The sequence below is a fragment of the Cricetulus griseus genome, chromosome 2, assembly GCF_003668045.3.
Source record: "Cricetulus griseus strain 17A/GY chromosome 2, alternate assembly CriGri-PICRH-1.0, whole genome shotgun sequence".
NCBI lineage: Eukaryota > Metazoa > Chordata > Mammalia > Rodentia > Cricetidae > Cricetulus > Cricetulus griseus.
The window spans coordinates 305,778,779-305,799,245 of NC_048595.1; the positions used below are offsets into that span (position 1 = coordinate 305,778,779).

Below are 20,467 nucleotides of genomic sequence, written 5' to 3' on the forward strand. Positions count from 1 at the left end.
AAAATGCTGACTCGACATTTCCATATTGTGTAGAATACCCAGTATACACAGGATTTTGTCAGAATCATGAAGACAAATATTTTAATATCAGTCTAATTAAATTATTATGAAAGATTTTACTAAAACTAATTTAAAACTGAAGCTATAGATTCTTTTCTAGATTTGCAAAACCATAAATATCACTTTTTCTAATCAGAAGTCCTTCCTAATAAACAGTTGAATGAGTGGATTAAAATCTTCCCATTTCCTTCAACTATCAGGATTTCAGTTTTCGTTGTGACTGCCTAAAGTTCCACCATATATCTGTAGTATTAGATGGCCATCTGTTGAAGAGTACAGAGGCTGGTGCTATTTCCTGCTATAACCAATGATAAGCAAGTATGTCTATGGTGTGTTGACCTACCGAGTATTTCAGGTACAAATCTAAGAGTGCTATAGCTAGGTCCTATGGTAGTTCTACTTTCAGCAGTTTTTAGGAGCCTCCACATTGATTTCCATAGTGACTACACAAGTTTACATTTTCACTTATACTAAAATACTGTATATTTGTTAGTGCTTTCCCATGCATGTGCATGCATGGGGAGAGGGAGAGAGAGAGAGAGTGGGAGGACTTACAGGTCTCAAAACTAGAAAGGCAATCATGAGATGTAGTGAAGAAATCTTGGGAGAAGAAGAAAATAGAGACAGTAATTTGATAAATGTAAAAAGAAAACAGGAAGGGGAGATTGTGAGAAGAAATGGCAGAGACTGGAGAAGTGAAGGGGGTGAAACAAAGTATTGTGGCAGAGTAATGATGTGCAGAGATGTCATGATGAAATCCAGTATTTTATATGTTAACTTAAAACATTAATAACATGGTTAAAAAATCTCACATTTCTTAATGCTGGGAAATGTGCCCTTCATTTCCTTGATGTTTAAAGAAGGAAGATACTTACACATTTCGCTCTTCTTCACAATACAGGAGTCACAGGAATATAAATTTGAAGCCATACAATGTGACCAATTTTATTTTCAAGCATCCACCAAGCAGAACACCTTAAATTAGACTCTAAGTGTCTTTTATGAAGAGGAAATAAATTTCTCTCTTCTCTCACATAATTAAGGTACATGGATGGCTTTTACTAGTACATTTCTAAAGCTCTAAATGAATGTGTCCAGTCTTGGTGCTTCTCTTCTGTTAAATTATGGCTATTATTAGAAGCAGATTTTAATCCTTATGGCTTTATTACTTATATGTCCACACAAAAAGATTGATAGATGGGTCAGATGCTGTTTTTATTGTCTTCATAAAATGTCCTCAGGACATTTTTCACTGAATTCCCAGATGTTATAACATGAGAAAAAAATCATTTAGGTAAAAATTTAGTAGTGTAACAGAATTGTTTTGTATTAGCATAGAAAAAATGAAACCATTTTATTGGTACCTTTTTCATTGTAAATTAATACAAATGAATGAAACTGATAAGTAAAAATATTTTGAAATGTACCCAAGACTAAATCACTCTTTAAAGATCCATTCTTATGTAATATAGAATGTATTGCTGAGTTTTTATTTTGTAGTTTTTACGTTTTTTCCATCTGTGCCATTTGTGTTCCTTAAATTAATCATGTTTGTTTCAATAATATTCTCCACTTAAGCAGAAATAAGCCATCATACAATGCTTCATATTACAAGAGGTCGGGTTAAAATTATTCAACGTGTTTTTCAGTGAGGTCTCAATGTGTGTCTGTTTTTATGGTATTTAACCTTCAGCTGGAAGGGCAGTGTAAAGTTGATCATGAACGGAGAGGACTCAGCTATAAGTATACTACAAGCACAGTATAAAGCTGTAAGTATACTACACACATACTATACAGCTATAAGTATACTATACAACTATAAGTGTACTAGAAGCATACCATACAGATGTAAGTATAAGTATACAAAGATAGCAATAAATTAATTACATCTCACAAGATATTTAGTAGATCTATACAGGTAGAGGAACTTCTTCACAGAATGCCTCCTGAGCTTTGTGACTAAGAATGTGTGACAAAGCCACAGAGAAACACTGTCTCAAAAACCAAAAAAAAAAAAAAAATGTGTGACTTAAAACTCAAACGCTGGCAGAAGGCACATTTGATTTTGCTTCCAGTGGGAGATGATAGGAAAGCCATCTAGCACAGACAAATATTGGAATGTCCTGTGTGCTTAAGTAGGTCAGTGAAATATTGCTAGGGGATTTAATGAGGCCAGGGTGAAAAGAAAATTGGCTGGTGATTTTTAACAAAGTAGCTATTGTTTCATTTTTATAGGCATTTCAGTGTTTATGTATTGACTCCTCCCTGCAAGGCAGAGGCAATAAAGTCTTCTTTCTCCTATAGATACTTTTCAGTAACCTAATGTGACTTGGTTTACCTTTGACATCTAAATAGATATATTTATTGTAATTAAAATGTTATCATAAAGCTCAAGAGAAAAGATTCTCTTTCTCTGTTACCTACATCCATAGTCACTTGCCTCCTTCACACTCTCAAGTGTACAGCCACAGGACCAGCTTGCTGGATATGTCTACATCTAAGCACAGCATAATTTTAGGAAGCCAGAAACTTGGTTCTTACCTGATACATGCTGTTTTACACTTTAATGATAAGATAGACCTTTGCTAGAAGATGTAATTCTGCAATGAAGTCATTAGAGATATGTAGGCAAAGCAGATGCATCTGGGAAAACCATTACACTTCCCCTAATTTATGAATTGGTGAGAAAAGTGAAACAACAGTTACAGAGCCAAGTTTTGAAACAGAGTGGTAGAAGGCAATGACCCCCAAGAAGTGGCGCAGAGTCCACTTAAACTAAGGGGTGGTGCAAAACCAAAGAAGGACATTAGGAATAGCAATTAAGTGGCACATAACAAATGTTGTTATACTCAGAGCTTTTAGCTTTCCCAAGACTAGGGTGACTCTGTGTTCTCAAAGCTGTATAAGTGCCATCATCAATTAATTATACCTTCTTGAATTAGGCACTATTGAAGATACAGACAAAAAAAGAACATTTTCTGGACTTAATAATTTTAAAATCATATTGAAGTGACCTGAATGACTCAGAAATACAAAACAGTAACAATAGGAGATAATATTAGGCCACTCTGTTCTGTGTATACAATAGTTTTGTCAGCTCTTTGATGCTGTTAAGTCCCATTCAGCTACCTCTGCCTCATTGATCAAACATAGTGGTCCATAACTAGCAACCACAGAAAATGTATTTGAGAGGAAATAACAAGTGCAGATGTTTTTAAAATAGACTTTTCAGAAATCAAATTTTCCAAGTGAAAAATTATAGATTTCTAACCAAATGAACTAAGAAACAAATTATGAGCTAAACAAAAGAAAACAACAGATAATTTCTGACTTTTGATAGCTTTGGTTATCAATACTGCCTAAATACAGTTATTTTAACAAACAGTTCTTTGAAAACTCTGAATTTGTATGCAATGCTAGCTTTATAACTTTTTAATGCAAATTCATTGGACTCATTAAACACATCCAAGTTAATATATGCCAGTAGATATGAAAAATAAAATAAGTTATACTACTTCATATGCTCTTACATAGAAATATCTTTTCATTTTGCTTGTTTTCAAATGATCTGAAGTAGTGACTCACATTGTTGATCAGATTATTTAGGAAACTGAGGCAAATGGAATGCCATAAGTTCAGAACCAATGTGAGCCACAGAGTAAGATCCTGTCTCATTACTAAAACCAAAACCAACAAATAGAGTACATCTCTGATTTTCAGATAATTTTCTTTTACAAATTGAACAACATAAACAATTTGCTTTTACAAGTTCACCTTCATTAGTGAACAATGGCAAGTTTGCTTGCCATTTCTAAGCTTGAATCTGTATTGCTTCTCACTTCTAAACTTTCTCATACACATTTAACATAGGTGAACTCTACTTGAAAATTTATGCTTTCCTAACTCTGAAATTAACCAATGATAGTCATAACCACTATTAAGCATTTATATGAATTAATGTGTGTCCTAGGTAAAGCTACTACTGCTAGGATGAAACATCATGACCAAAAACAAGTAGGGGAGGAAAGGGTTTTTTGGCTTATGCTTCCACATCATAATCCATCACTGAAGGAAGTCAGGACAGGATCTCAAACTGGGCAGGGACCTTGAGGCAAGACTTCATGTAGAGGTCATGCTTCTTATTAACTTGCTCCTCAAGGATTGCTCAATCTGCTTTCTTATAAAACCCAGGAACACCAGCCTGTTGGAACCCAGCCCCCACCAGATCTCTGTGAGTTGTTTTCCAGCATAACCACAGGTACCTCCTGCTTTTCTAAGCCTTGCCCACTAACATCCTGTTATGAACCTTTCTTGTTTTGAAACATTATGCCTTGCCCCCATCCCCTTCTTGCTTTGTTGGCCATGGACGGGGGTTGTGGTTTCCTTGTTTATGATAGGGCGTGGGAATGCATTCTGCTAGCAGGTGACGTTTTTCCATCCCTTCTTGTATATAAACTGTTGGCTGCAATAAACTGATGGCATTCACTTCTACCGAATGACCTGAGTTGTGTCCTTCTTAATCTGTAGGCTCTCGCTTGGTTCAGTTCTTCAGTCACTTGCACTGGCAATTGGAGGTCCCACCAAGAAAGCATAGGCATCCTGATGGACCATTCCTGAAGATTGTGGCCACAAGACAAGGAGGAGTGCATTGGGGTTGACAGTGCCAAATCAAAAGTAAGTAGCACTACTGTCAGTAAGTGACTGTCAAAATGGGGATTTCAAGTTCCTCGTTACTTTTACAGGACCAACTCACTCAGTTATTGAAACAGCAAGGCACAGACATTTAAAAAAACAGACAGTGTGCAGTTTTATCGTGGTCTTAGAAAGGACTAGTCCCTGGTTTTTGACTGGTGGGGGCTTAAACATTCCCGAATGGGAACAAGTAAAGAGTGATTTACAAAATACTCTTCAGAAGGAAGGGCCAGATTGAGTGCCTATGTCAGTCTTTTCCTTATGGAGATTAGTCAAGGATGCCCTCTTGAGTAAGAATATTGGAGTTAAGGAACAAATATCAGAGATAGAGAAAACCTTTGCAACCACACAAGGTGACATTTCTCGTCAATCTCTTGCTAATGAGTCCAGTAATCTGAGTCCAGTAATGAGTCCAGTAATCTGAGTCCAGTAATAAGCAGGATGAGGATGAGGATCAGTTTAAGGAAGAATAGGAGTCTGAAGAGGAAACTAAATATTTACAAAAGCAGTTTAAGGGAGATGGGAATGAAAGAAAAACTTAAGAGCATAAAGAATAAACCTTGCCCCCTGCTTGCATCTGTGCCCCCTGCTTATGAGGATTATACTACTTGTATTCCTGAGGGATAGTTTTTGGGAAGTCATTGGGTTTCCCTGTTATAGAAGTCCCTGATCCTAATAATCCATCACCGGTGATGTGCCAGCATGTACCCCTTACCTTTAAGGAGCTTAAACAATTGAAAGAGGCTATCTGCAGTTATGGCCCTTTGGCTCCATTCACAATAGCACTTGAGCAAAGCTTAATGGAGGAGATTATTTGTTATGGCGAGGGGAATTTCAAAAGGCTTGAATCACCACAGCCAAAATGAACGCACAGGCAGTTTTTCCTCAAAGAAATGTTGATATGCTTACTGGAGCTGGCACTTTCGATAACCTGCCAGCACAAATAGCATATGACCCAGCTGTTTATGCACAAATTGCTACCGCTGCACTTAGGGCGTAGAAGGCTTTGCCTAACAAGGCTGCAGGGGAACAATTGACCAAGGTCCTACAAGGATCCTCTGAGCCTTTTCAAGATTTTGTACATCACCTGTTATACTTGGCAGGCAGGATTTTTGGCTCAGTAGAAACTGCCATGCCTGTTGTAAAACAAATAGCCTTTGAGAATGCTAATAAATATTGCAAGGAAGCTCTTCGACCTTATCGCCAGAAGTCTCTTATGTTTCTATTGATACATTTTCAGGAATGATATTTGCTTCTGCCCATAGTGGTGAAAAACTTAAAGATGTTAAGGCTCATTGCTTGGCTGCCTTTCTTTATATGAATGCTCCTAAATGTGTTAAAACAGATAATGGACCTGCCTATACTAGTGCTGGATTTCAGAAATTTTGTTCTGAGTTTTTTTATCTCTCATAAAACTGGTATACCCTATAATCCGAAAGGCCAAGCTATTATTGAGAGAGCTCATACTGCACTTAAAAATTATTTAATCAAAACAAAAAAGGGGAAGTGTACCACCAGCCCCCATACACATTTGCCTATTGTTTTATATATTTTGAATATTTTATTGATTGATAAACAAGGTCGCTCCATGGCAGATAGACATTGGCGGGGTGACCACAAGGCTTATGGGGAAGTTATATGGAAAGAGTTTTCATCAGGGATCTGGAGGGCCCCTGACCCTGTATTAGTGCGGGCAAGGGGATCTGTTTGCATTTTTCCCAGGAATGCTCTATCTGTGGTTTGGATTCCTGAGTGCTTTGTGTGCCCTGATACTATTGATGAAGGTCCAGCCTCAAGAAATCTTCTGAGCATTGGTAAAGGCACCACCAACAGTGATGCCTGTGGGTCTGCATGCCCCAGTTTGGCTGATGATGCTAACAACAAACTGGACCACTAGAGGCAGGGTCTCTCAATTATTCTTCCAGATCCTGCAAATTGACAAATTGCTGGGGAGCTAAAAGACTCCATGGTGTTGGTGCGAGTTCCAGGAGTGATTCCATTGCCAGTGAATGCGAGCATGAGGTTTACCCTAACGTTCTATTGAGGAAAAGAGACTTCGAGATTGCCCTTGATATTGTGACCACTGTGCTGTGGCCACTACTGCTGCTGCAGTTGCTGGTGCAGCCCTGAGGAACACAGCTGCTGTTGCTGCCACCTTGGATCATCTTTCTGGAGAGGTTGCGTCAGCTCTGTCACTTCAAAATGCTATTGTTGGACATATACAACCTGGACTTTTAAATTTAAATCAGCAAATAACTTTATTACAAGAACAACTTGATTATGTTTGGGAGATTCATGGAAGTGGCCCACTATTTTGGAATGTTGTAACATTTATGTTGCTCCTCGTGAAGTCGTAAAATTATCTTGTGATGTGGGACAACTAAATGCCTGTCTTGGAGGGATTTTTGTAAACTTCATGCATGTCATCTATAAAACAAAAAAGAGGGAGATGTTGGGACCCAACCCCCACAGGGTCTCTGTGAGTTGTTTCCCAGAATATCCACAGGTACCTCCTGTTTTTCTAAGCCTTGTCCACTAACATCCTGTTATGAACCTTTCTTGTTACTGAAGCATTATGCCTTGCTCCCATCCCCTTCTTGCTTCATTGGCCATGGGTGGAGTTTGTCGTTTCCTTGTTTATGATGGGGCATGGGAGTGCATTCTGCTAGCAGGTGATGTTTTTCCATCCCCTCTTGTATATAAACTGCTGGCCTTAATAAACCGATAGCATCTGCTTCTACAGAATGACCCAAGTTGTGTCCTTCTTAATCAGCAGACTCTCGCCTGGTCCGGTTCTTCGGTCACTGGTGCTGGCACAGGTGACAAGAGAGTTTGAGACATCATGAAGGAGATTACCCTTACCAAGATGGTGATTTTTTTTCCACTGTAGATTTGGAAATATTTGCCCTGGTAATTTTAGCCTTATTAACAGAAATGAGTCTTTTGAGTGTTGTGCAACTAGAATCATATGCAAAATGAGCTTGAAAAGATTGCCAAAACCAGAAAAAGTGAGAGAAAGCCTGCATTTATCGCTTCCAAATATCCATTTAATTGGAACACAAATAGTGTTCCACCTACTACTGGGCTTCAGAGAGAGAGAGAGAGAGAGAGAGAGAGAGAGAGAGAGAGAGAGAGAGAGCTGGTAAAGAAAGAAATTAAAAGCATGTACTAAAAAGATTTGATTGAAGCTAAGCACCCATAGAGCTCTTTTTACTTAAGCTATTATCAAGTACTTGGGGGGGCAGACATATCTGTTTATTTGTTCACACAACTTAAATTACTCGGTTCAAAGATTACAAACCTCTGATCACATTCAGCTACCATTTCACTCAATAAAATTCAGGCCCTGAAGTGCTGCAGCATTACCTAGTAATCAAGCAACAAACTTTCTGGGCATTACTAAATTTCTAGTACACAGGATTCATTTCATGCTTGTCTACTCTTGCACATGGCTATAGAGAACAAGAAAAGAGAGAAGAGCTGGAATGTGTTCGGAAAGCTCCTTTAGAGACAAAGCAAGATCAAATAGTTATAAGCACCTAGCAAACCTGCAAGGTTTATCCTATTTTTAGCAGTCTGTAGTTGGGTGAACCTGTAGGGAAAGAAGTTGCTAAAATCTGTTCCAGATGTACTAGATATTTTTAAAGTGACTGAAAAGTAACTAGTTGTGATGTTTTAATTTAAGTTGAATTTTGAAGGCTGAAGAATATATTAAAGTCAATTTTGTTTTGATCATGTTAATTCTCCAACCTAAGCTTTTAAAATGTTTTTTTGTCTTTGAATAGTTTAAATTGAGAAATGTGAAATGTTAAAGTGGATATAAATGCATAACAATTTTGGGCTTCAATTTAAGTATAATCCTTTGGTTTTCTTTTCTTTCTTATTTTTTATCTCTCCCAATTCCATTATAATCTTCCCTAATTTTCTTGCAGACTCATTGATACAGTGAGTACTGTAGTAAAGAATCAGGAAAGTTTATGCTCTCGTAAGTGTTTTACTGAAGTGCCAGCACTTGTGTGACTGCCTTTAGCTTGGCATCTGCATGGTCTCCAAGGTGCTGCAATTTGTCCCAAAGTTTTGTGGCATCACACAGAGATGTTCTGATGCTAACTATTTTGCTTTTGTCACTGATGAGTTTGTCAATCACTTTCAATATGTTCTCTAGTCTCCACTGAATTGACCTTGTTCTTACTCCCTTCTTATGGAACTCTGACACAAAATCAAAAAACAAAAACTAAAAAACCTGTCTTCGTAATGTGCCATTATCCTTATGGAAGCCCTTCAGCCAGATCTGAAGAAAAAAAAGCAGTGTGTGTCTGACTGAGCATATTTACTAAGCTTTACTGGTCCATGAGTTTAAATATAATCCCTTTTGACATCTCTAAGAACTTCCAGTTAGCTCTGCTTAGGTATCTGTGGTAGTTTGAATGTAATTGGTCCCCATAAGTTCATAAGAAGTGGCACTATTGGGAGCTCTGACTTTGTTGGAGTAGGTGTGGCCTTGTTGGATGAAGTGTGTCAATGTGGGGGGTGGGTTTTGAGGATTATATGCTTAAACTACACTCAGTGTGACACCCAGCTTGCTTCCTGTTGCCTATGGATCAAGATATAGAATTCTCAGCTCCTTCTCCAGTACCATGCCTAGCTACATGCCACAATGTTTCCTGCCATAATGATAATGAACTAAACCACTGAAACTGTAAACCACACAAAGTAAATGTTGTCTTTTATAAAAATTGCTATAGTCATGGTGTCTCCATAGTAATTGAAACCCTAAGGTAGTATCACAATTACCATCTTGCATAAAGAGTGACTTGAAAGAAAATCCAAGACATTATTGAATTCTTTAACACTTGAAGCTACCCCACTATAGAGACTGTCCACAAGAATTCATTGTATAAAATGAGAATTTTCAGACCTAAAATAGCTTTCAAATGCTAAGGCTTAAAAAAAAAGTTTAAGGTGTTTTTTCAAGGGTGCATGATGGTTTCTAATGATTTCTTCACAACATATCTAAAATACATTTAATGCTGTACCTTAAATCATATTTTAATATTTGTACTATGCATCATGGTGTCCAAAATAATATTGTTTCTGAAAGCATGCTAATTACCAAAGTCTTGATTGTTAATTAAGTTTTTGTAAACAAGAGCACTTCTGATAGGTACCTCAAGAGTAAGAGCTCAGTAATTAAAATTCCAATAAACCTTCTCATACTTCACTCTAAATATTATCCATACCTCACATTGTGTATGCTGAAGCATTTTAATCAACATTTTACACACACACACACAACACACCAAATTAGACAAAAATCCTGTTTGTCTTTTCTTTATAAATTATGCTCATGTCTTAGTTACAAATACCAATTGAAAATGTACATTATTATTATTTAATACTGCTATACAATGTAATAGAGGGTTTTTAAGATTTCTATGAGCATCCCTGTATTGAATTTTTTATTATATCACTTTTATAAGTTCCCCTTAACTACTAAAATAGAAAACTTTGATAACTTTTGAATAGAAATGTCTATGCTTTGTGAAGACATTTTCAAGTATATATCCATGCTCTAGTTCCAGAAACAAGTGGCTAAGCAAAAGTTACACCCTTAATGTTTTGCAGTTCTCTTACTGCTTTCCTCTTCTTTCCTTCTTTATCTGGGCTCTATATGGATTATATTCTGTAACCATAATTGAGAAATCCAATGTTGATGTTTCTGTTTAGAAAAACATTAAGACACTGAAGAAAGAAATTGAAAAAGATATTAGAAGTTGGAAAGATCTTCCATGCTCATGGATTGGTAGGATTAACATAGTGAGAATGACCATTCTACCAAAAGCAATCTACAGATTCAGTAAAATTCCTAACAAAAATTATTCCACAGTTCTTCATAGAACTTGAAGTGATAATTTCCAGCCTCATATGAAAACATACACACAAAAATTAGGATATCTAAAACAATCCTGAATGATAAAAGAACTTCTATAGGCATCACCATCTATGATTTTCAGTTAAACTATGTAGCTATAACAATAAAATAATAACATGGAATTGTCACAAAAACAGACACATTGATCAGTGGAATCGAGTTGCAGACCCAGACATAAGTCTACACACTTCATCCTACTTGTTCAATAGTGTTCATTGCTGCTCAATTCTTAATAGCCAGAAATTTGGAAACAACCCATATGGCAATTAATGGATGAATCGATAAATGAAATGTAGTAATTTACTCAGTGGAATATTAGTTGGTTGTTAAAAAACAAAATCATGAAAATTGCAGGTAAATTGGTAAAACTAGAAAAATCTAAGCTAATCTAGACCCTGAAGTACAAATATGATATGCATTCAGTAATATGCTCATGTTAACATTTACATCAATAATAAGCAAACTGCAATCCAAAGAAACAAAGACATTAGGTATGGAACAGGACAAGGTAGAATGGTAAAATCCCCTAGGAAGGAGAAATAGAATATAGTTATGAAGAGAAGAGAGGCCTGGAAGAAGAGGATCAAATGGAAATAGGAGAGAAGAGGAGGAAGAGGGAAGGAATATGGGAGGAACAACTAAGTTTGGGGGCCACTTAGGGGTCTTTTGAAAGCCTACTATAGTAGAAGCATCCTTAAATATATACATATAAAAAGATGATCTTATGGAACTTGCAATGAGATCCCTAATTTGACATCTCTTCTCACCAAATAAAGCTTTTGATACCTGGATAGGTTTCATATAATTGAGTTCTAGCCAATTTACACATTATTACAATTATTACATTTACTTAGTGGAAAAAAAAACAATGGAATCTTGAAATTTGCAGGAAAATGGATGGAACTAGAAGAAACCATTCTGAGCGGGGTAACCCAGTCACAAAAAGACAAACGTGGTATGTACTCACTCATATGTGGATTTTCGACATAGAGTAAAGGAGTACCAGCCTACAATCCACACTGTCAGAGAAGCTAGTAAACAAGGAGGGCACTAAGAGAGGCATACATGGTCCCCTGGAGATGGGGAGAGGGTCAAGATCTCTTGAGCAAACTGAGAGCACAGGAAGAGGGGTAAGGGAGCTATGAGAATGAGAAGGGAAGAAGAGGGAGGATGCAGAGGTCAAAGACTTACAGAATCCATGGCATTTAAATGGTTTAGGGTGTTTCTTGACAGTGAGATACAATTGCTCCTGGCACACCAATTACATCAGAAAGGATGATTGGCATCGAAGAAACTCATTATGGAGTTTGCTTTCAACATGGCATTATTAACCTTTTGGGCAAGAAACTGCTCTTGCCTGGAATGTTTGTTGCTATATAAACTGAACATACAGGACCCACAAGAAAGTGACTGTTGAACTTACAAGACAGTACTGAAGGGTTCCTGCTGAAATGGAGAACTGTGCCAGACACACTGTAGCCTATAGGCTGAAGATGGATGCCCCAACATTTCGGGGGAACTTTGGGTGACTTTCCAGGCAGAGAGATGTCTCTGTCAGTTCTAGAGTTTATATATTATCCTTCTGTGGTCATTGATGGAGTTGAAGACAGATAGTTATGATTATAGTTTTCTTCAGTTATTATAAAAAATAAGTTACCCTTCTTTTTATTTAGACAGAAAAGAGGAGATAATGAGGGAAGTGCTTCTGTGTATGTGTTTGTCTTATTGGATGATAAATAAAGTACTGTTTAGCCAATGAGGCAGCAAGTTAGGAGGGACTAGGAATCAAGGAGGATTCTGGGAAGTGTAGTAAAGAAGTGGTGATCCAGGCAGGAAGTGACATAGCAGGGAGACTCATATATAAGCAAGGGCAAGAAGGAAGTGGTTCCTTTTTCTCTTCCTCTGCTCTCTGCTCTGGAGCTGCCATGGGATCCCAGCAAGAGAAGATGCCAGCAGCTGGGGTCCGACAAGACAAGTCTTATAAAATATATAGATTTATAATAATTAAGACTGAGGTAGCAGATGAGAAATTTTAGTCATTGGCCAAACAGCATTTGTACCTAATATAAGTCTCTGTGTATTACTTGGGACTATAACATGGCTGTGGGTGGAACTTGAGCGGCCTGGTGGAAAGTGCCCATGTGGCAGCAGGACTTGGGTGGCTTGGAGTAAAGATTTATTGCTACAGAGTGGTGAGGAGGACATGAGGGAGCAGGAAGGTTTAGTCAGGGGAAAAATAGAGGAGAGCAAGATAAGAGATACCATAATAGAGGAAGACATTATAGGTTTGAAGAGAAATCAGGCACTAGGGTAATATCTGGAGATCTGCAAGGATGACACTAACTAACAATCTAAGCTACAGTGGAGAGGCTACCTTAAATACCCTCCCTTGATAATGAGATTGATGACTGACTTACATGCCATCCTATATCATTCATCCAGCAGCTGGTAGAAGTAGAAGCAGACACCCAAAGGTAAACACTGAACTGAACTGTAATCCAGTTCCAGAGAAGGAGGAATGATGAGCAAAGGGGTCCAAACCAGGCTGGTTAAACCCACAGAAACAGTTGACCTGAAGAAGGGGGAGCTCTTGGTACCCAGACTATTAGATAAGAAACCAGCATGGGTCTAATCCAGACCCCATGAATGGGTGTCAGTGAGGAGACCTTGGAAATCTATGGGGCCTCTCATAGTGGATCACTACTTATCCCTAGCACAGGTATGGACTTTGCGAGCCCATTCCACATAGAGGATACTCCCTAAGCCAAGACACATGGGTGTTTGCCTAGGCCTTATCCCAAATGATATAGCAGACTCTGAAAACCCCCAAGGAAGGCCTCACCCTCCCTTGGGTGCAGAAAGGGTATGTGATAGGTAGGGTTTTAGTTAGGGGGTTAGGTGAGGAGGGGAGGAAGAGAGAACTGGGATTGATTGACATGTGAAATGATCTTGTTTCTAATTCAAATTAAAAATGGAAAAATACAAAGATTGTCTTACATGTAAATCCCAGTTCCCTTTCCGTTCCCTCCTCCCCTAACCCCTATTTACTCCCAATCCCATTCCCTTTCTCCTCCCCAGGGAGGATAAGGCCTTCCATGGGGGGAATCTTAAAGTCTGTCATATCATTGGGAGAAGGGCCTAGGCCCTCCCCCATGTGTCTAGGATGAGAGAATATCTCTCTATATGGAATGGGGTCCCAAACTCCATTTGTATACTAGGAACAAATACTGATCCAGAGGCCCCATAGATTGCCCAGGCCTCCGAACTGACTTCCACATTCAGGGGGTCTGGGTTGGACCTATGCTGGATCCCCAGCTATCAGTCTTGAGTCAATGAGTTCCCCTTGATCAGGTCAGCTGTTTCTGTAGGTTTCACCAGCCTGTGTTGACCACTTGGCTCATCTCTCCTCCCACTCTGAAACTGGATTCCAGGAGTTAGACTCAGTGCTTAGCTGTGAATCTCTGCTTCTGCTTCCATCAGCTATTGGATGAAGGCTCTAGGATGGCATATAATGTAGTCATCATTGTCACTATTGGGGAAGGGCATTTAAAGTAGCATCTCCACAACTGCTTAGATTGTCAGTTGGGATCATCCTTATACATGTCTGAACATTTCCCTAGTGCCAGATTTCTCTTTAAATCTATAATGGCTCCCTTTATTAAGGAATCTCTTTTCTTGCTATCCTCTATTCCTCCACTGACTCAATCTTCCTGTTCCCACATGTCCTCCTCTCCCCTCCTCTTCTCACTTTCTCTTTCTTCTAACTCCCTCTTCCCTCCCCCCCATACTCCCAATTTTCTCAGGGGATCTTGTCCCATTCCCCTTCTCTGGGGTACCATGTATTTCTCTCTCAGGGTCTTTCTATTTCCTAGCTTCTCTGACAGTGTGGTTTTTAGGCTGGCAATCCTTTGCTCTATGTCTAAAATCCATATTTAAGTGAGTACATACCATGATTTTCTTCTTTGACTTGGTTACCTCACTCAAGATGGTTTCTTCTAGTTCCATTCATTTGCCTCCAAATTTCAAGATTCTATTTTTTCCCCACTGAGTAGCAGTCCATAGTGTGTACCAAATTTTCTTCATCCATTCTTTGCTGAGTGGCATCTAGGTTGATTCCAGGTTCTGGTTGTTGCAAATAATGCTGCTATGAATGTAGTTAAACAGATGTCCTTGTGGTATGAATGTGCTTCTTTTGGGTTTTTTGCCTAAGAGTGGAACTGCTGGATCTTGTGGTAGACTCATTCCTATTCTCCTGAGGAACTACCATACTGATTTCAAAGTCACTTATGTAAACTATCATATAATATGCATATAGTGAAAGTTTTATTTCTTCTTTTCCTATTTGTATTCCCTTGACCTTCTTTTGTTGTCTTATTGCTCTAGATAGAACTTCAAGGACAATTCAGTGCCTATTCTTTTGGTACATGAGAACCTGCTTTCCTGTAGGGAACCCATCCTTTTTGCAAATCCAGTCTCAGTTTTCAGTGTGGTGTTCTCTCCTGATTTGTAATACTAACCATAAATATGTTTAATCAATATGGCAAAACAGTCTCAGTTTTCTTCCTTAAACATGCAAAAAAGCATAGTAATCCACAGTAAAGCAGAGGCAAGTGAAGAGGAAGGGACTGACATATTATTCCATCCCATGAATGGTGATGAAGCGTTCCCTCTTCCCTATCTTCCCTATATAAGCTATTAAATTCAGCTATATCTACCAACCCTGAGATCAGTTTCTGTTACTTCCAATCAAAAGTTTTAATAACAAACACAATCCAGTAAGAAAATAATTTTCTTGAGTGGTCAAACACAACATACAAGTCACAGGAACTTTTATTCAGTGACAGTGCTAGATGTTCAAGTAGCGCTGACACTGAATCAGAGCCATGAACCATCAAGGGAGCTCTTGGGCCTTTCTTTGGTGTTTTAATGCATATGCACTTAGGTTCATGCTTTTGGTAAAAAGAGAATAAATAATAGTCTATAAATTGGTACACTATGTAATTGCAGCCCAGTTATACCCAGGCATGCTAACCTCATATTTAAAACATTCTATGGTTTTAGTTGCTTAATCAAAATCTGAGTCTGTTCATGAATGGTGGTTATTTTCACAGGATCTTAGCTATACCACCCTTTGCAATCATTGAAATGATCATTGTATAAGGCAATTTCAGTGTCTTGCTTTCTTGAAATATACTTTTTATTTATCAGTACATAAGATTTTACGTAGTTTACTGAGAATGGTATTATTTTAATTTCACATTTTTATTTAAATAAATTACTCTAGTGAAATATATTTTCCAGGCAAATCAAGCAGAATTCAAGCTATATAACCTTTTCTTTTACCTCCTTCTGTTTTATTTCATGTTGTGCTCTTTGTAATACACAACATTACAAAGAGTTTTCATGCAATGCATTTTGTAAGCAGCATGTCACTTAGTCTCACAGAAATCTTGTAGGTGGATATAGTATCCTTATTTTGGCAAGTAAATAGAGATGCAGTAAAGTAAGTTTTTTTGCCCACGTATATAGTGAGGAATTCCATATTTTTTGTTTGTTGTTAATTTATTGTTTGATTTTGTTTTTGTTTGAAACTCATGCTTTTGATAACACTGCTTAGTAAAATTCTATAGACTACTTAGAAGTGTTTTCCTGAATATACACAATTTTCATACACAGAGAAGTAACTTAACTATGAGCAAGGGACTCTGATCTATTTTACTAATAATCTACTCATAGTGTCTCCCAAGTGTAGCATACATTTGTCACATGGAGGATAATCAGTATGCATGAAGTAATTAATGCTAAGAATAGAAATTTCTGGCAATATCAAGTACAGAGCTGGTTTTGGAAAACAGACCTACATATTACTGGATAATTCCATGGGATATAACTGTCAATTTTGCAAAGGTCTGCTTTGATGTAGATGGAAAGTTCCATAATACTTCATTTTGAAATTTGCTTACTTAGGTATTCTGATCATAGATGCATTGAAGAATTAACTTTATTTATAGTCTTGAGAACATCTAAAACTACTGAATTGTAACCTGGAAGTTATTGAGCCTGATCTTCTTGCTGTCACTGTCAAAACCATATCTACATCCTTTAACCTTCTCTTCAGGTAATCATTTGAGCTCTGTAGCTCATTTCAAGAGTCAAGGAGTCCCTTGCTACAGAAGGCGATTCACTTCATTTTGAGCAACTTTAACTGTTTAGAAAGCTCCATCTTACAGTTGGTTTAACTTTTCTTTGGGGACCATCTTCTCATTGTTCTTGGTTTTGTCCTTTGGTTATACTCAGAGGAACTGGCTAAACAGATGTTTATATGACAGTCCTTCAAATATTTGAAAACAATTACCATGTCCCTTGAGTTTTTTCTTTTCTTTGCTTTGCTTTCCTTTTGTTTTCTTTTCTTTTTTTGTGCTCCAAGCTCACAATCCCCAGTTTTCTAAACAGTTCTTTTGCTAAATAGGTTTAGCACTCTAGAAGGTAGCTTCTTGTTAAGAATTATTTTCTGTACAGCAACACAGCTAAAAACCCATTAATCTACAATGGTGACTTCCCTGTATTAAACACTGATGCAACATCATGAGAGTAACAACCACTGTCTGATTTGATTCAAGGCCATTCCATAAGATGTAAGCCATGACTGACTCTGCTTAAGTGGCCAAGAACTTGAGATTAGTAGGCCATGGACCTAGGGAAAACCCAAGTAGGACTCTCTGCTAAAGGAACATTGAAACAAAATGTTTCCTAACAGCATTAATACTAACCTCATAGATCAGTATCTTACTCAGTCATCACCAAAGAAGCTTTCTCCTGCAGTAGATGGGAACAAATACAGAGACCCACAGATGGACAATATGCAGAGTGAGAGACCTTGGAATACTCAGTCTTAAATGGGATGTCTCCATCAAATCCCTCCTCTCAGGGCTCAGGGAACTCTACAGAAAGAAGGAAGAAAGACTACACGTAAAAACTGGGATTGAGTCTTTCTGTGCCAATATCGCTCCTGCAAATACAGTGAACATGCCTAAGACCCGCCAGAAGTTCTGCAAGAAATGTGGTAAGCACCAGGCCCATAAAGTGACACAATACAAGAAGGGAAAGGACTCTTTGTATGCCCAAGGAAAGCGGCATTATGACAGGAAACAGAGTGGCTATGGTGGGCAGACTAAGACTATTTTCCTGAAAAAAAAAAGGATAAAACTATAAAGCAGATTGTGCTGAGACTTGAGCATGTTGAGCCCAACTACAGATCTAAGTGGATGCTGGTTGTAACAGATGCAAGCATTTTGAACTGGGAGGTGATAAGAAGAGAAAGGGCCAAGAGATCCAGTTCTAAGCTGCTCTTGTTATGAAGACAATAAAATTGCAATGAAAGAAACCTCAAAAAAAACCTGGGATTGATATATAAAATTATATATATATATATATATATATATATATATATATATATATATGAAAATTTAAATATAAAATACTAGTGGGGATGGAAGACATCAAAGAAACAAGGCCTTCTAGACACAGCAGGACTGACACACATATTATAGAGACTGTAGAAACATGCAGAAGGCCCGCAAAGGTCTAAGCCAGATTTGGACCCCAGCAGTGAGAGAGGAAATAGATTCAAGGCCCCATCCTTAACCCGGAAGCTATCTCTAATTAATAATCATTCACAAAGAAAAAAATTAATTTTCTCTAGTGGAGTCTCACTGAGTATACAAAGCACACTTAAGTACAGGCCCTATGATGTAGGATAATGCTCTTGTTCCACTGTAAAGATTTGTCACTGGTATTGGATTAATAAAACACCGATTGGTCAATAGCCAGGCAGGAAGTCAGGTAGCCTAGTCAGGGCTACCAGACTAGGAGAATTCTGAGAAGAGGAAAGGCAGAGATGCAGTCACCAGCCAAACAGAGAGGAAGCAAGACAAGAATGGCTTCCTGAGAAAAGGTACCAAGCCACGTGTCTAAACATGGATAAGAACTATGGGTTAATTTAAAAGTTTATTAGTAATAAGCCCAAGCAACAGTGCAAGCAGTTTATAATTAATATAACCCTCTGTGTGTTTTTTTGGAACTGAATTGCTGCAGAACCAGGAAGGACAGAAACTTCCATCTACAGCCCTATGTCCAGCAGTAGATGGCCAATACAAAATAAACTCAATGACATTTTTGGAAGTTTTTTGTTTTGTTTTGTTTTTGCCTTAATAATGTTTTCTTCTGGGCATGTTTTTCAATCTCACAGTTCCAATTTTTTGTTTTCATGGGATTTCTGTGTGTACGAATGTGTGTCTCTGCATCTGTATGTGGTTTTTGTGTTTTTCTTCAGGTTTTTTTTCCAACTTTTTTATTTGAATTAGAAACATGATTGTTTTACATGACAATCCCAGTTCCCTTCTCCCACCCATCCTCCCTTACCCGCCCCCCCCCAACTAAAACCTTATCTGTCACATATCTTTTCTGCTCCCCCTGGATGGTGAGGCCTTCCATAGGGTGTCATCAGAGTCTTTCGTTTCCTTTGGGGTAGGGCCTATCCCACCCCTGTGTGTCTTGGCTCAGGGAGTATTCCTCTATATGGACTCAGCTCCCAAAGTCCACACCTATGCTAGGGATAAATACTGGGCTTCTACAGGAGGTCCCATAGATTTCTGAGGTTTCCTCACAGAAGCCCATGTTCCTTGGGTCTGGATCAGTCCCATGCTGCTATTCCAGCTATCAGACTGGGGAGCAAGACTTCCCGGATGTTCAGGTCAGCTGTTTCTGTGTGTTTCACCAGCATGGTCTGGACCTCTGTGCTCTTCACTGGTCCATCTCTGCATCTGGGTTCCAGTTCAGATCAGTGATTAGTTATGGGTGTCTGCTGCTACTTCCACCAGCTGCTGGATGAAGGCATATAAGTCAGTCATCAATCTCAGAATCAGTTGAGGGCATTTAAGGTAGCCTCTTCTCCGTTGCTGAGAAAGTTAGCTGATGTCATCTTGTAGATCTCCAGACATTTCCCTAGTGCCTGATTTCTCTGTAAATCAAAAATGTCTCCCTCTATTATGATGTCTCCATTCTTGTTATCTTGTATTCTTCCCCTGACTCATATTTTCTGCTCCCTCATGTCCTTGGCATCCCTTTTCCTCTCCCCTTCTGATTCTCCTAGCTCCCTCCCACCTCTTCCCGTGCTCCCAATTTGCTCAGCAGATCTTGAACCTCTCCCCTTCTCCAGGGGATCATGTATGTCTCTCTTAGGGACCTCCATGTTTATTAGCTTCTTTGGCACTGTGGATTGTAGGCTGGTAATCCTTACTCTATGTCTAAAATCCACATATAAGTGAGTACATACCATGTTTATCTTTTTGCGATTGGGTTACCTCGCTTTCTTGAAAATAGTTTTTTTTTCCCTTTTATCCATATATTTTTACATGCAGGCATTTATGGAAAAGAATCATTGATCTGGCTCCAGGCCTCCAGTCTCTGCTGCACCACAAACTCTGGGCCATTACTGGCACTCTTCCTGGACATACCTTTGCTGCCCTCTTAATGAGTGTCTAGGAAAGCAAATAGCTTTATTTCATTGTATTAATGCACCTCTTCATATTAAAATTAATTTAATTGAATATCAAAAATAACATATACTTATGCTGTACAACATGGAATACATATACATTATGCAATGGCTCAATCAGTCTAATTAAGAGAGGATTTTTATGAGAGAAGATATTTAAATCTCTCAAGAATTTTTACAGATACAGTCATTATTACTCTATGTACCATGCTATACAGTATATATAC

At 38.2% G+C, this 20,467-nt stretch overlaps 1 pseudogene; it reads left to right on the plus strand.

The window, feature by feature from the left end:
- Positions 1-6,340: 6,340 nt before the first annotated feature.
- On the plus strand, positions 6,341-18,026 carry LOC100763021 (annotated as a pseudogene).
- The last annotated feature ends 2,441 nt before the right edge of the window (positions 18,027-20,467 follow it).